The sequence below is a fragment of the Nilaparvata lugens genome, chromosome 13 (genome assembly GCF_014356525.2).
Source record: "Nilaparvata lugens isolate BPH chromosome 13, ASM1435652v1, whole genome shotgun sequence".
Classification (NCBI taxonomy): Eukaryota; Metazoa; Arthropoda; class Insecta; order Hemiptera; family Delphacidae; genus Nilaparvata; species Nilaparvata lugens.
Genome location: NC_052516.1, coordinates 30,418,486 through 30,430,888, shown reverse-complemented (window position 1 = coordinate 30,430,888; position 12,403 = coordinate 30,418,486). Strand labels below are relative to the sequence as shown.

The 12,403-nt window shown below is 33.1% G+C and overlaps 2 protein-coding genes across 2 annotated transcripts in view; one reads left to right on the top strand and one right to left on the bottom strand.

The window, feature by feature from the left end:
- Window positions 1-7,877, bottom strand: part of LOC111050618 (innexin inx3) — a 47,725-nt gene extending 39,848 nt beyond the window's left edge. Inside the window, exon 1 of the mRNA XM_039440298.1 lies at window positions 7,557-7,877. The gene's annotated coding sequence lies outside the window, so the exon portion shown is untranslated. The remainder of the gene's footprint in view (window positions 1-7,556) is intronic.
- Window positions 1-12,403, top strand: part of LOC111050609 (dedicator of cytokinesis protein 3) — a 135,856-nt gene that overhangs the window by 60,006 nt on the left and 63,447 nt on the right.

Below are 12,403 nucleotides of genomic sequence, written 5' to 3'. Positions count from 1 at the left end.
TTCCTATTTTATCTGTTACGTAAATTCAATTAAAGTTTATGAATGAGATAACTAGCTACAAAATAAAACTCTGAGAAAGTATTTATAATTATGGAGACCTTAATATTATTTCATATCCGATTCTATTGACTATTTTTGAATCTTAATAACAATATTGATGTTCTTGTAAATTTATTTTATTCCATCAATTCTTCCCCCTAAATTTCTCTAGAAATCTAGTAGGCTTCGATATCCATTAAATACTGAATACTTGACTAAAAGTTGAATAATAGTTGATATTTCTATTTTTCAATAACACATTTTGCTCTCAAGGTTTTTGTAATAACTCTCGAACTATTCCAAAGATAATTATTCGTGTGTTTTAATAAATTTATAATAGATCATCATAATGACATGAATTATAACTGCAGAAATCTAAAACTAGTCAAGTTACAGTTACGAAATTCATACTAGTTATCTCAAATAGTTGCAGCCTGATTAGAAACAAGTTGTCAACTTCGTCATAGTATGAAAAGCTTAAGAGAAAGAGAGAAATAGCTCAAAAGAGAGAATAAATGTGAGATAGGAGAGCGATTTTATTGGTTAGGCCCTGACCTCAACAGCACGCTGACGCTGACCCAAGCATTCATTGTCTGTTTAAAATGACCCAATACTCAATAATATAACGATGTAGAATAACTATACTTATGTAGGTACTATGTACATATTGTTCACTTGGTGACTTGCCTAGAGATACAATAGAGGTCGTTGATAGAATACTTTCAATTGTTGAATTGTTGCAATTCAACTCTTTAGATTAGCTATCAGCTGTTGATAACAGAAAAAAACAATTTGAGATTATTGGGAGGAAATTGTATAGTTTTGAACCAATGCCAGAGTTGACATATTTTAATTGTAAAAGTTTTCGTTATTATTTCAAAAGCAATTCAAATAATTCTTCAATGTTTTTCTCTTCCAACTTTGTTTTTTCCAATTTCCAACTTCAAAGATTTGAATGTTTGCAATTTTGTCAACATATTTTCAACTTGTGGAATAAAAATCTCAAACATTTAATAATCTATTCATTTTGTTTTAAAAAAATATTCTCACCTTTGAAAACTTGAATTTGAATGTTTAGATAGAGTGACAGCGTCTCTCATATTTCTCAACTTACTCTTCATTGGAAAATGTAATATGAACAGTTCCAGTGTAAACTTGAAATTTTTGGCAAATAGAAAAGATGTTGATTAGTACCAGCGACCACATAATACAAATTTGTACTATGTGGTCGCTGATTAGTACTTTAATTTGCTGATATGTTTCAATCTTAATTCTAATCTTGTGGCATTCAAAAAACTATAACTCCCATTCAAACTGTACGCTCTACAAATTTGTGTCAGCTTGTTCATTGAACATGAGAAATACAACGTTGCAGTAATTGGATAGCTTGGCTGTTCAAATTGGAACTAGACCATTTCTAACAATAATTTACTTGAATTGACACTTGCACAGATGTAGGACTTGCTGTGTCTTCAAAACTTGACATTTTCATTTCCGCGTCTAACATTTTAATTGAAATTTATTGCCAAAATTGGTTTTTAACATAACAATTGCACTTTAAAATTTGGAACTCAGTAGACCAATGATGAAACTTAGTTACTAGCAGAAAATACGTATTTTTTGGCAAGAGAACTGCTCGATTAAATAAGCCTGTTATGATGATGTTCACTTGAAACCGTCAGTTCTATTTGAATGGGAAGCATTGACTTTATTAGCAAGGAATGCTGACAGTTTCAAGTAAATCTCACTCTGATTTTTGGCTGGGATTTTCTTACACGGGGAACTCTATTGTTACCGTTGTAACAGAATCCCAAAAAAATCCTGAGAAAGTAGTATTTATGCAATCGCCATATTTATCAAGTCTATTCTATTTCGCCGGTCACTGATTGATTACTTCCATAGCACCAGTAACGGTTAAATAACCGTGACAAATTAATATCTACCAGCCCGGAACGGTTTGGGAAATTCAATCATTGAACTTTAATTAATTATTGTTATTACGGGACTTTCGTTGGGATTTCAATTATAAGGCACTGTGGTGATTTAATGCACAGTTTATTTGTAGGAATGAGTTGATTAGATTTGTTGTGATTTTACAGTTTACTCTAATCTTATAATCTCTGGAATGGCTTGTTTTCCCCATATCTGCCATACTTCCTTGAAAATACTTCAATTGGGTGACATGAACATTTCCATTTGAATTTATTAAATTTAGAATAAAGTTAATCGACATTGTCTGTTGAAACAACTTTTAAAATTGAGTGTTTTAAACTTGAATGTCAAATGTTATTTTGACAGTAATACTGTAGAAAACATTTCAATTATGAAGCTGTGTAGTATTCTCTAGTATGAAATCAAATTTATACCTCAATTTTGTTATATCACAATAGTTTCAATAAAGAGCATTCGCATTCACGTCAAGAAAAGATGACGTTCACTGCTCACAATAATAATTTTATAATTTTTGAAAAAGTTATGAAGAAATCAGTTCACCTCAAAAGATGGTGCGAAACAGAGTAAAGTAAATCTTATTCCTGTTCAGAATTTGAATACGTAGTTCTGCCCATTCAAATCTATTTCTCTGAAAATAACCCCTTTATATTATCAAACAATATAGGTAAATTTTACATCTCAGGGATGGGACGTATTCTTCTTCAAATCATCCACAATCTTTCGACAAAACTTCTTGAAGGAATCAAGAATGGTGTGACCCATATTCTTCACAATGCAATATTTTTTGTGTTGCTTCTAACATTTTTGGGAATCCAGATCCTAGACCCATATTCCAGTGAAAACAGGTGAAGATACCTGTTGATGTTTTGGCCAGGACATTTTGACCTGCTTTTTCCCTTCTCCCATATTTCTCCAGTCTTCCATCTCTCATGCTCTCTCTATATTTTCTCGCTTTCTCTCCCTTTACTGCCAGAACTCTCTCTATTCATCCCCTAAGCACTGCTCACTGAACCTTTTCTTCCTTTCATGCTTCATAAAGCACAATAACAAGTAGTGGTACAGTTCCCAGGCTCAACTCTTTACTACAACACCTGCTAGGACAGCTGTGATTTTTGTCAATAATTATTGTACAATACACACTTTCTGTAACTATTTCAAGTATTAAATAACTATTCCAGCTACTTTATTTCATAACAAGTATTCAGTAACTATTTCAGTATTATATTTTTAGTAAGTAAGATAAGCAAGTAATTTCAATTATTGAAACTACTCATCCATATTAACTACTTATTCATATGATTTAATTTAATTTAGAAGTATTTTTTTCAATTTAAAAATGATTTTTGTGTGTTTTGAATTATAAATTGAGTGTTTAATTGATGAATGTTAAGTGACACATTACCTAGCTACATTATTTGGACTGTTGTATAAATTAGAATTGGAACCGTTTTGGGCTTATAAGCCTGTGGTACTTTTCTGTAAGTTGTGTGATTATGAATGATTAAATAAATGAATGAATATTAGAAGGGATATATTAGAAGGTATATTTGAAGGGTTCTCTTGCAAGATTCATCCAAAGTCTGATATAGTGCAAGTAAGGTATAAATATAAATAAAAAAATAAATCTGAGTGCCCTTATTAAACTATTTCGTCACGACATGCTTCGAGTACTAATGCCATTTTCAAGTCTAAATAAAAATATAAATCTGAGTCGTGACGAAATAATTTATATTTTTGTTTGTATTCAAAAGTAGCCTTAAAGAAAAAAGATAATTTGATGCAAGTAAGGTCTATAGTACTATCAGAGACAAGAATAATATAGTTACTTACTTATCCTTCATCTATGGTACTATCTGATAAGTGTACTAGCTTACTATCAGTAGGCACTATCTGATAGTAGTGCAAGTAATATTACCTGCAGAGTTGACAAGATATTTTCGAGTCTTATTTATTTACATTGTGCACAAATACTTTCTTTTACTTTGGAAATGAAGAACTGAATTGAATTGACTTGACTTATTAACTTGGGAAGGCACAAGGCACAACAGGTTCATGCCCAAAACTGACCTATTTTCAATTGATTCTATATATACCATTCATTCATACAATAAATACATTACCAAAATGATAGGGAGAGGAAAAATATAGGTTCTAGAATATATATTTAACTTCAAATCACGCAATATATTGTACAAATTGAACAACCTATGAATATTTATTCAGTCATTCAGTCTTGTACAATACAATTATTTTACAATACAATTAATTTATTATTACACTTATATGAGAAGGCACAACAGGCTTATGCCCAGAACTGTCCCTTCTCGAATATACTACAGTCCAAACGCTCAATTTTATTGCACAAATGTTCTACAACTAATTGCAGGACTTCAAATATTAACCGTCTAGGGACTGTTTAATCTAATTTAATTTGATTTATTTATTATTGGAACCAATATTCTAATACCCAGTAAAGAATATCTGTTACTTTACCTTCGAAGCAATATGGAGAATTGAAGACCCTGCTGTTGCGTAGTATGTTCCCAAAGTTCGCCAGTACTATTCTATTGAAAGAGCTCCTTCGAAGTCTAGAATTGTAATGACTCAAAAATCCCTGCTTTCCATCCAATATACAAATTATTTCTAACAGGTCCTGGTCTTAGTACAAATACCCTAGAATTATTTCCGAGTACTTATTAATTATTTTTCTATCCATCTTGAAAGGTTTTTTGCACTTGATCAAATACATTCTATGCTTAGTATCTTCGTTTGGAAGATGTTATTAAATTCAACTTTTCAATCTCAAACTAAGGATGTGAACTTTGAACAAAGACTAGATGATTGGTCTAAGGTTTTCCCAGCTATTAATATGTTTCGCATAATTTGAATTTCAATTCTCTTCTAGGCTATGTCGGGGGTGTTCCACCTACTGTAAAAATTATCATCTTCCTCTATTTCTCTGTCGTTTTATTCTTCTTGTTTCCAATATTTTCTTTCTCTTAATCTTGCTTCTTCCTCTTCTCGGATATTTTCCTTCTTCTTTCTTAGAGTTTCCCTCTTTTCTAGAATTTTCTTCCTCTTCTGTTCTTTATTTCTCTCCTCATGCTTTTTCTCTCTCACCTCCTCTTCTTTCTTGATATGATCCACCTATCAAATTGCTCTTTCTCTAGAACCGACTCACTAATTACAGCAATTTCCCAACCAAGTATGTTTTCTCAACTTTTAACAAAGAAAATTCACTTATTATTGAAGTGGTGTATCATTAATTCTCAACAAGATTTTCAAACATTTTAATCTACTTTTTTTCTCGCAAATTACTCAATAATAGTACTACAGTTTTACTGGCTTATTATCATGCGATGAGAGAATAATGCTTTGTTCGCTCATTGTTATCCTTATAAAGTGAATTCGTAATAGCACATTCCTGTAGTCATTTAGAGTTTCTGTGTGTTTAAAGCAACTTTTAGTCATATTTGTACGGGAATTTCCTTTGTTTCATTTGGAGGATTGTGTTTACAAGATAGTCTGGTCAATGATCCCTATCAACTGGCGTGTTCTCATAAGAATTTCTGTTATTGTATTGTCATAGTAAATATAGTCATCACAAGATAAGAGAGTTTGTTTTTTAGAGTTTATTTGTTTGTACTCTTTGTTTTTTGAAATTATTTTATCAAGTCTATTAATTTCTGTATAGTGTAACAAAGTATGGTAATAATAGTTATTTGTTGAGAATCACAAGTGCTGTAGCAATTTGTGATACCGGTATTTGAGATGAAAATTACTAGAGTTATAATTATGTCGAATTTGTATACGTGTAGACAAAATCAACACAGTTGTGAGTTGAAAATTAAAAGACACACATTTAATTGAAATCCAATCCCAGCAGAATAAAATTGCCTGTAATGATGGGATGTTTCCTAATTTAAGATTTTTTGAAGTATTTCTTGCATGTGGGAAATACATCGTTTCTGAAAAAGCCCATTCTATTCCCGTGAGAAGATGATAGGAATTTGGGGATATTTTTCCATTACCAGTCTATAAATACTTCAACCTTGAATCAAATTTCATTAATTGCTAATAGTCATTTAATTGAGAATTTTATTTGTATTGGCATTGATAGGTTTGGAATTTCTACATTTTTAAATTAAAGGACTATCCATTTTTTCCCAAGAAAATTACTGTACTGGCTTCAAGGGAAAATGCAGTACATTACTTATGCAGTTTTGAAAAATAAATTCATAAATCATTCAATAATTTATAATTCGATATATGTTTCCATTTAATTTTACTTATAATTTTTGTACTCATTTTGGGTGAATGTGTCAAGCGAATTTCTTTTACCTGCTCTGTACAGTTTATTAGATGATCACTATTTAAACATTAAATTGAATTCGTGATATTATTTTCATTACCATTGTTCTAGTTTGATCACATTGGCCTGATATTTATTATGTTTAACTGTCACTACAACAGTATTGTGTTTGATTCCTGATTGAGTTAGCTTTTGGTATCCCGTATCATCATTCACCAATGTACAATTTCCCACTAATGTAGGCCTACAATTTATTGTAATTAATGTTTTGGCATTACGTAACAACATTCTTACAAATTAGGTTAGTGGTATTTTCAATTAACTGGGTATGATTCCATAGGGCTGTTTCAAATAATTTGTCTCTTTCCACTAAAATGGACAAACTTTTCATAACTTGATGCTCACTTTGTTAGTTGAATTGATCTGCGCATATAGGCCTACTTTCTTAGTTGTGAATGGATTGAGTCATTATTGATAGTGTAGAATCGTACCATAATGCAATAAAGAAAAACTTGATTTTTGTCACTTTCATATTTATTTTTGGTACAGGACATAGTTTCGTCACCATACAGGATTCAACTGACAAGGCTTCTTGAGCTTCTTCTAGGCAGCTTGATGATATGACTTGTGTGACTACGAAATCATGTTCCTGTATCTATAAAATGCATGTGATATTGCTGATAGAATCTATGATTTCATTATCATTAAACCTTAGAAAGCATTCACAATTCTCAGATTCTTTGGGTCATCTTAAAAAGTAGAACCTTTGACCTCTATTCATCTTGTAGATGTAGGTGGACTACACTCAAAAACCATAATTATTTGGCTCTCTATACGGATAAACTCTTCAACCATACATAAATGAACCATATTCTACCACAAATTCCACAATTGAAAGACTAATTTTGGATCATCGAAAAACAAATTCCACCTAACCATGCTTCAGCCCTCGTGATTCTTTGTAAGTTTCAGGCTCTTGTAGACATCCGTCATCCTGGAAGATGAATCATTCTTGAATGAAAATTTGTTGAACTTTCTTATTCTCACACACTTTTGATCCATTTGTAGGCCTCTAGTAAGTGAACTCCTGTTCTATAAACTCACTCCTGATGGAGCGAGTAGGTACAAGATGGAGTTTAGAATACCTGTACCTGAGAACCTACCTTTAGTTGTTGGAACCCTGAAAACAAAGAACAGAGTGGAACAGGTTGTGTTTTTTATTTTCATTCGAGGGGAGCATCGGATTACAAACCTTTCAGCAGTCGTTGAAGAAATCCTCGTTCTAATACAGTTGGCACACACTTGTTGCTCCAAAAAACACTACTTGCACAATTTCTATGAATCACTACACGTTCAACATAATTCTTGGTAGAGACTTGTGTCACAAATTCACCACACACTCACACAAAACTGCACTCATTCACTCGCCTAACCTAATTGTCGCCTAATTTAGTGAAGGCGATGTGACATAAACATGAGCAAGTTGCAACAACTCAGCACTGACTGAATGTCTGAATTTGTTGGTAGCTTGGCGTCACCTCTCTGAGTTTGCCTTTCTGTAGCCGGTTTCGGTGAACTATTCTCCCCACTCCTGTCCTCCTCTTTGTTCTCTTTCTCAACTTATCTGTTGTCCCTCTTCGTCTCGTGGTAAGTATGGAGCACGAACTATCATTTCCTTTCTCTCTTTTTGACTGCATTCTAGTCATCCTATAACTGCTTCTCACTTGTGCACTCTTTCTGATTCACTATCAGTCCCTCTCTCTCACACATTTAGTCTGTGTGATTCTCACTCTCTCTCTCTCGTGGTTAGAACTGTAGCCGACCATGTCTGTAGAAGCAACTGGTGGGGAGACCATGTGATCCATGCTTAGCCGATTGTACTACCCGTTCAACATGCCTACGGTTGATAGTCACTGGTCAACTTGTGAAGAACATAATTTGATTTTGGTATTGTCTGGAGATGGGAATAGGGATGACTGCGGTTTTCCAGTGCTTATTTTGGGGTTGATTGAGGGGTGCTAATCTGATGGTTTAGGGAGAGGAGTTAATTTGAATACAGTAGTTGATGAAATGATAAATTCTTGGGGTCCATATGGAATGGGAAAACGTTATTGATAAGGATATGAACAATATTTGCTGAAGTACTTCAAAAGTAAGCACTTCATAGAAGAATGCTGGTAGTAATATGAAAAGATGTATTTTTCTTAGTAATGAAGTCAATTTTTGGATAACCTTGTCAAAAGAAAATTTCCATATATTTATGGCTAGGAATCATAATGTTATAAGGTTCCTGATAATATCATCTGGAATTTCCTGTTTGCTAGAAGTACACTGTAGGAAAACATGAGTTTTCTTTACTCGCCGCTTTCTATTTTCCTCCCTAATTTTGCAAACTCACAAATGTCTGTAACATCCTTAACATAACTATATTGTCTATTCATTCCTTTCTTCTGAATTACTGTGTTTCCTTTTAAATCCTTCCATTTTCTTCAAATTGCTACAAGTATAACATTCATATTTATATTTGAATCCCACGAACATTATTTTTATTTTTCGTTTCAGCTCTTCAAATTCTCTAGACCTTGGTTCTGTTAGAAATTCATTTTTAGGTCATGATTTTCGGCTATGGTTTCTTATCTTATAGTGAGACGCTCTTCAAACTGTCAGCATTAGTTGAATGAGAAACGCTGGTACTATTTATTTGAAATGCTGACAATTCAAAATGAATCTCACTTTGTGGTTAAGTCTGCCAAGAGAGTATGTCGAACGAATGTTGTCCTTATTTTGGGTGAAACTTATCTCTCCTATTCCCCTATTCTACTGTGGAATTCACTTTAAAATGTCAGCATGGACTGGATGGGAAGCAGTTATTTTACTTATAAGGATATGGCTGACAGAATGAAACGAATCGTACTGTAGTGAGGTCCACGTTATAATATCAGTGTTTGATTAGCAATGCTAGTGCTATCCTTTTCTATCATTCAACAAAGCGGATAGCGCTATCTCTTTCTCACTTTTCTTTGTTGCCAGATCGTCTTTCAACAATGTAGAATTAATCATTAACAAAATATTTCATCTTAATTATCCCTACAGAGACACACTTACTTTATGCTAACACAGTAGACACACTGGTGTGTTGAACACCCCAATATAATTTTGCATTTTTCTTTGAGAAATATGAAAAAACAAGTACTTGGACCATACTTCATCATTTCTAAATAATTTTCGTTGTTTAAATCATTTTGAAAATTTATTATGAAATTATTGGAAAATATATTTTTTTGCTTAATAAAATATAATTGATTATAAATTTTAAACGAGAATGAACAGTTAATATTACTTCAATAAACCTGTATCAGCTACCTTCTAAAGAAGGCATTGACAAGACAGAGGTTCGACAACGTTGTTCTCCTATCTCTTTCCACTGCCATTAATAAAGAGGTACACTATAGTATTGAGAGCTCTCAACAATTGCATTCAACTAATTATCCAGCTGGCAGCTGATTTGCGGTTTTTTGAGCACTATAGAGCAACACTACACACTACTGATAAAAATGCTAGAAGTAAATAGATTGGGAGTAAAAGAGAGTTGGAGTAAGATGGTTGGATAGTACGTAAACTGGAGAGATAGCTGAATAAGTAGAGAGACTGATAATATACTTTTAGTTTAGTGGATAGATAGAGCTTGATGAAGAGAGACAAAATTAGAGAGAGAGAGTGTGTGTGGGAGAGTGAGTGAGTGGGGGGGGGGGTTAACAGAGATAAAGAAAGGAATGTAACAATGGAGAGAGACTGGATGCTTTGTGTACTTGCAACCGATGCTTAGAAATTTGTGCTTTGTTCAAGCTGCAAGCAAGTATTCCCGGTACGGCACCAATGTCAGGCCATCTATTATTATTTTGTATTACTCCTTGAATAGGAGTAATGCCTCAACGTGCAGCCTCTTTGTTGGTATTCTGTCAGGTTGTCATCTGAATAAGTATGAAATAGTGGACGCAATATTTTTAGTTGAATCACTCAATAAGAGCAAGTAAGAGTAGAGTATAAAATTTTGACTGGTACCATATTTTATCTTTATTCTATTTATTTATTTATTCTTGTTTACAATGAAGCACAGATCAGGAGAGAAAAACTAAAAATACCTTGTACTATTTCTCTCCCAAATTTAGCTAGCATTAAGGGCCGATTTCCGAGCTCGGGATTTAGGTAAGTTCTAGACTTTAAACAGCTGGAGTCAGAAAATTAGATTTCCAAAACGGGGCGTAGTTGCAGCAAAATAAATCTTTATTTTCTTATTTCTATAATCGGAAACGTTTTTCCTTGACGAAATGAAACATTCCTAAATTTGAAAATAGCTGGAACTTTACACTATTTTCTCTTTATTTTGTGTTCAATTTTCTAGTTTTTCGAAATTTGATTTAAACGTGACTTTGACTGTGACTACGACTACGCCTCGTTTCGGAAAGCCAATTTTCTGACTCCAGCGTTTTAAAGTCTAGAACTTAGCTAAATCCCGAGCTCGGAAACCGGCCCTGAAAGTCCCAATGAGGTTAGAAAAACATTCGTTTACAGTTGTGTTCTATATCTCTTAGAACACAATCAATAAATTTAATGTTAGAACTTAGAACACAATCACATTGACTTAGAACACATTTAACACATTTGACAGGTATTTTATCTCTTAGAACACAATAAGGTTAGAAAAGGTTAGAAAAACATTTGTTTACAATTGTGTTCTATATCTCTTAGAACACAATCAATACATTTCATGTTAGAACTTAGAACACAATCACATTGACTTGGAACACATTTAACACATTTGACAGGTATTTTATCTCTTAGAACACAATAACTCTTCTATTGATTACTTACTAGCAGCTAATAACAGGAAACAATCATAACTATCCCTTCAGCTGATAAAAATATTCTGATTAGAATAGTTCTGAATGATTGAAATCAATCCAATGGATCCAATCATTCTAGAATTGTTCTAATTGGTTCCCAAAACGTAGATGGCTAAGAACGTTCTTGGAAATCGTTTATAATTATCGCCCTAAGGCTAAAATGTGTTGACGTATTACAACAATACTTCAATATTAAATTTCTGTCTCCAAGTGGAAATTATTATATGAGTACCGTAGATGAGGAAACAGTCCTCATAATAGAATATATGGGTTTACTGTATTAGGCTATAATAGAATGCAAACTGGTAATCCCGACTGTGAAGGAAGGGAAAGCTGAATTTATTCATTTTCTCATCCTGTATGACAAATGGCTTGACACAAATACAGTACAGTTAGGTTAGGTTAGGTATAGCAGACAAGGTCTTGTACAGAACTATAAATAAATTTATTCGTGATTCCTACAGTTAGAAGTTCAATGACCGTTTTGTCTGGAGCCGCATTCAGATTTTCAAACCTGTATGATGAAATGAAATCATCTTTGAAATTCCATAAAATACTATACTGTAAAGTTGTTTATCGATAGGATTTTCGGAGTCCTTCTCCTTTTTCCTTCTACTTCTCCTTTTTCCTTATCCTTCTCTTTTTACTCCATAGAACAAGGCTGAGTCTCCAAATCTTTTTCTACTCGAAATATTTCTCTACCCTGTTAAAATCTCAAAAGAGAGAATTTAATTATCTTCTTTTCTCTTATGTCACGTTTTTCTACTGTATTCTCGAGAATTGTTTTTCAATTTGAGAATTCCTTTTATTCTTATTAGATCCTCTCTTCGCTGTATTTGAATTATTCCCCCCTCATTCATATAATTTCTTCTCAATAGGACGATCGTTATAGCGAGTTCCCACTTTTAACTTGGGGCTCGAGTCGTCCGTTTGTCGGTTTGTCTGTTCGACGATAATTCTCGAATGCTTTCATCAATCAACTCCACATTTTTAAAACGTATTCTCTGAGCTATTGTTCAGATCGAGTTCGTTGGTCGACGAAATCGACTCACTTCTTCGTCCTTTTTGAGGAATTAAGCGGATAACTTGAAATTTTGTGAAGTGAACAACTACAAGACTTAACCTATTTCGGACTATGTGTAACCTTATCTAAATTTGGGAGAGGAACAGCACAAGATTATCTCATTCTTTCTCC